The sequence below is a fragment of the Aplysia californica genome, unplaced genomic scaffold (assembly GCF_000002075.1).
Source record: "Aplysia californica isolate F4 #8 unplaced genomic scaffold, AplCal3.0 scaffold00571, whole genome shotgun sequence".
Classification (NCBI taxonomy): Eukaryota; Metazoa; Mollusca; class Gastropoda; order Aplysiida; family Aplysiidae; genus Aplysia; species Aplysia californica.
This window is the reverse complement of record NW_004797841.1, coordinates 130197-135620: the sequence shown is the minus strand read 5'-3', so window position 1 is coordinate 135620 and position 5424 is coordinate 130197.

Sequence of the window (5424 nt, the reverse complement as noted above, 5' to 3'; positions counted from 1 at the left end):
GGTCGCCTGGTTTCAGAGATAAAATTAGAGAGAAAATGGCTGTCAAAGATTAGTTATATCCTTAGTTTGAGAGTCCGTGGAAACTCAAAAATTTACATTTTTCGTGCTTTTGAACAACCCTTTCCAGTAAAATCCACACAAAAATGTGTTCTTTAGAGGGCACAAAAGGTCTTGAGCCAAAATACGAAAATTCGATGAAACCCCACAAACCTGCTGAAAAATGCGAGTTGTTTAATTTTTCCACTTTCATTATTTTGACGAGCGGCTGATTTCACCACGCTGCCTCACAAATAGGCATTACAGTACAGTTGTGATTAACCGGCGCCTGAGGCAGAGCGTAGCGGGGTGGGGGAGAAGCTTTAGCGTGCAGTCTCACAAAGGGGGTGCCTGAGTCATGTTTGCCGAGTGCGGAAAATTTGTGAAGCATGCTGAGAAAATGAGTGAACTTCTCAGATTCAAGCCTCAGGGAAATAAGATACATCACGTTTATAGGTGAACTTGTTTTCAATTTATTAAGTATGAAATAACAAAAGGCTTGTTATACGTAAAGAATATGGCCTCAATTGAAACATCTTAAATTCTGACCCCAGTGTCGATTTTTGGCCTATACCTCCATCAAATTGTAGATTGCGAGAAGTAACTCATTTTTTCTGCACGCCCCTCATTTGTTCGTCATCACAATGGGTCTCAGTATTTCTGTTGGGTTGTTGTATACCTCTAATGTTTTGCTTTGGTAAGTGTTTTACGGCGTTCGCAACTTAATGAGGTCATATGAGCACGCGGGACACATGGAACATTTTTAGTTTGCTTTGAATTAATTTTGAATTTTGCCCGGGTGGCGGCCGAAGTCTACGCTTATCGATTTTGGACCTTCAAGGGATCTTTAACGTGAGCAGCTTGCACACGGGACCTCCGAGATTTTTCGCCCTTATCCGAGAAAGTTAGGTGTTAGATCTTACCTACCATAAGATCAGGGGTGTGGATGAAAGACAGCAGTGAGAAGGAGCCGAGGAGAAGCTGTAGAAAGGCTGCTGAAAGAGTCAGGAGCCCTATGGAGGAGGCAAAGGGGAGGGGGATCGGACAGAAAGGGGAGACGAAAGCAGACAACAGAACGTGGTTAGAGAACAGGAAGAGAAGTGAAAGGATAAAATTTTATGGAGGAAAAATTTCCGTTGCTGTCCGGATTCGAACCCAGGACCTATTGAATGAGCTGAGGCGAACACCTAAACTTCTAGACCACGAGAGTCCTCTTTTCCTTGTGGAGAGATATTTCCAGCATGTGCTTCTGTCTTTTTGTTGGGTTGTTGATATTGTTGTATCCCTCTCAGCCAGGGTTGATAATGACGGGCAAAGTCGGAAGCCCGCCTCTCAAAGGATCATCTAAATTGTGTGTATTGGGCTGGGGGGGGGGGGGGGTATGGATAGGGTTAGGGTTACGATTAGGGTTAGGGTTAGGGTTAGGGTAAGGGATAGGATTAGGGTTAGGGTTAGGATTAGGGTTAGGGTAAGGGTTAAAGTTAAGTATGGAGGTTAGGGTTAGGGTTAGGGTTAGGATTAGGATTAGGATTAGGGTTAAGGTTACCGATAGGTTTAGGGTTAGGGTTAGGGTTAGGGCTTTAAAAACCTGCTTTTTTGTTTACTCATTTCTTTTTTCTTTATCGAGACCTAGAGACAGACACAGGTGCAAGTGTTGCTTGATATCTGGAAAACCTGGATAACTGGATACCTGAATGAAGCATTCAGGCAGAAAAACCTGTCGTTCTTCATGCCAAAGAAAGATATGAGCGACCTTTGCATTAGCCGTGAAGTTGGCAACGTGCCAGGGGATGTTTGGAATACTCACATTCTAGAAAAGGAGACAGCGCGCAAAGAAAAGGAACGAGAAAAATCTGAAGCCATCAAATGCCTCCCCAGTGATGGACCTAAAACGGCCGTATTTTCAATGGATCTTCAGCATCAACCCTATATTACAAAACAAAGCTCGACTTTCATAAACTTACGCTAGGTGAAGCTGCCACGCGCCAAACTACTTGTTACGTGTATCCTGAAGAAGAAGGGGGGACTTATGGCGAAAAAGTTTGCCACATGTCTATTGGATTTCCTGAAGGAAAAGCTAGACTTCCACAAAACCATCATCGACGGCGACGGCTGGGGTTACCAATACAGAAATGCCACATTAGCCAATGCTTCTCTCAGCCTGTTTGCAACAACAAATAGTAGCACAATTAAACAGAAATATTTTAATAATAATAATAATGATAATAATAATAATAATAATAATAATAATAATAATAATAATAATAATAATAATAATAATAATAATAATAATAATAATAATATAATATATAACATTTATATAGCGCATTTCCAAAAAAAAGTAGCTCAATGCGCTTTACATTGGAATACCCATTTTTCAAAAACCTTTCTTACTACTTCCTTTCTTCTCATGCAATATACATAAATGCACACACACACACACACACACACACACACACACACACACACACACACACACACACACACACACAGACTATTTTCATCCAGACATAGGAACAGAACAACTATGATGAAAGATAACGTTAAAAGCTTATGAAGGATAGGCCTGTAGGAACAGAAAATGTTTAAGATGTCTTTTGAAGCTATCAAGTGTTTTCATTTGTCTTAGTTTCATAGGTAATCTGTTCCACATAAATGGACCAAGATATGAGAAAGATCTCTCTCCATATGATTTGTATGATTTGACAGGTGTCACAAGTAGGGTGTTATCGTTTGATGATCTTAGGTTTCTCCCTGGTTTATATATACTGATAAGTTCTTGCAGATAAAAAGGAGCAGTTTTATTTACACATTTGAAACACATGGCGCAGATTATCAAAGGACTCACATAAATGGAAGTTGACAGTGTGAACTCAACTATTGAGAGATCACTTTGAAAAGCACGCATCGAGATCCCCCTAGACTACTTCCATTTCTTCAGGATGTCAAGAGCAACACCAGAAACTTATCAAAACAAATATTTGGATGACACATTCTTCAATGATTATTCTAAGTGTGGAAGCTACAACAAGTCTATCAGACCAGGCAGAAAAAACGGGTGATCCTGTTGTCAGGTCTTTGAAGTACATCCAAAGCATAAACATCCAGTTTAAATTGCACCTCAGTAATGAAAAGGCTGACGTTCCGAAGGCAGGACACAGAAACATGAGGTCCATCCTATCACACCACTCTACACAGAACATCTTAAGATCCAGCACTCCAAGTACAATCACCTACTGGAGCTTAAATCTGTTATTGCCAAAAGACATCATCACTTTATGACAATTTACACCTTTAATATAACTGTTAATTATGATTCAACATCTCTTGTGAAAACCACCTGTATTGCAACCGGATACCATATTGCAGAGATAAATTATTCATTTGTGATTTTTAATAAAACGGAAGTAACCAGATAAAATCTTGGCAAATTATATTGAACCAAATTGCACTAATCGCTAATCCCATTGAGGATTCAAGCCCAAATTCTGCAGGTAACACGCATTTGTTACTCCAAACTAATTGGTCTTGAAGAAATTGTAGCGTTTCAAAAAACAAAACGAAAACCCCACACAAAAAAACAGACGCATACTGCAACCAAATGAGCTGCGAGAAAACTCGCAACCCTCAAACTCTGTCCTGATGAAACCTCCCAACCCTCCCACCGGCTGACTACGCGGTTTCATCTCGACAAAAATATTGTAATGAAACCTAGCATCCCACGGCATAACAGTAGGAAAGTTATTTTTATGGACTAACCACGTTTCTAAGGTATTTTCATTCATCTGTACCAACTGTCGTTCATATAGATCTTTTTATTCAAGAGTAAATCAGTTTTTTGTCTCTCCTGTAAAAATTTTCTTTCTGGGGTTACGAGGTTTCATCACCCACTAGCGATAGGTCATATGCGCGCGCGCCAAGTGGTGATTGTCAACAGAAAAGTCCAAACGGAGAATCTGGCTTACTCGGCTCACCTCTCCAGCTTCAACTGCACAAAGTCTGCTTCGACTGTTAAGGCATCCCGGAAATATCAGGTCACAAGAGAGTGACAAACGTACAAAAGAAGCAGAGGAAAATGACGATAGTAAGGATGAGGAAAGAAAAAGCAGCAGTTCCCCCCTATGTTGTTCCGGCGCGGTATGAGCATGGCATTGATAAATGAGGCCACATACAACATTCTACTGTGCATGAGAACATGTTAATATCCCTCCTTTTGGAATGGTCTAAAGACAACTTCAGTCAGAAGCACTATCTTGGTTAGGGGAGGGAGGGGGGGGGGGCGCTACTGTTTACGATCGCTAGCTGACGTCACACGACTCTGTCATATGCCTACGTGATCAGTCCATGCTTTGATTTTATCTGTGAGTGGTTGGCGGGTGCTCTGGTGTGGTTTGGTGTGGTTTGCTTCTTCTTTCGTATCAAACATCTATCGTCCTTATCTCCCCTCCTTCTTTTTTATGTTTGTTATTCTCTTGTAACATCTCTAATCTTCTGGCGCTCTATGTCGTAAAACCTCTGCTAAAACTAAACTAAAACCTTTATGCCCCACTGACATTTTGCTCTCATCGAGCGAGGCGCAGTGAGGGCTTCTGGGATACAGGGGGACACGCGTGTGGTCAAACTGTGAGCGTTCGGGGTTCGAAACCCGGAGGTACAGCTCGATGTTTTGTCTCTGTCCTTCTATAGGCTACACCAGTGCTGGCAAAATGAGTTACTTCTCAGATCCAAGCCTTACATACGCTACATCGTGCTTATAGGTGAAGTTTTTTTTCTACAATTCATATAAATACGAAATAATAAAAGGCATGTTATACTTAAAGAATAAATGACATCAGTAGAAAAATCTTAAAATTTGACCCTGGTGTCGATTTTTGGCCAATTTGTGGATGGAGAGAAGTAACTCATTTTGTCTGGACGCCCCACACATTTTACAAGAATTTCCCCCACTTCACCCAGGTGGGAACAGGTACCCGGCTATAGCAGATGGAGAAAGATCTTGTCAAATTGTTATTATTTTAGCGCTTATATAACATGTTATCAGCTTGCACTGTATGCTTCATAGGAAACTGAAATTGTTTCAAACTGTTATCAGGTCTGCTGATGTAATCCATGCTACATATAATCCTCATATTATTGTTATTAGGCCGGCTCTATTTCTCCGAATGTTTCACTTCTCAATATTTCTTGGTTATTGGTGAATGGAGTGTGTGTGTGTGTGTGTGTGTGTGTGTGTATGTGTGTGTCTTTGTGTGTGTGTGTGTGTGTGTGTGCATATGTGTCTGTTTGTGTGTGTGTGTGTGTGTTTGTGTCTGTTTGTGTGTGTGTGTGTGCGTATGTGTCTGTTTGTGTGTGTGTGTGTGTGTGTGTGCGCGTATGTGTGTGTGTGTG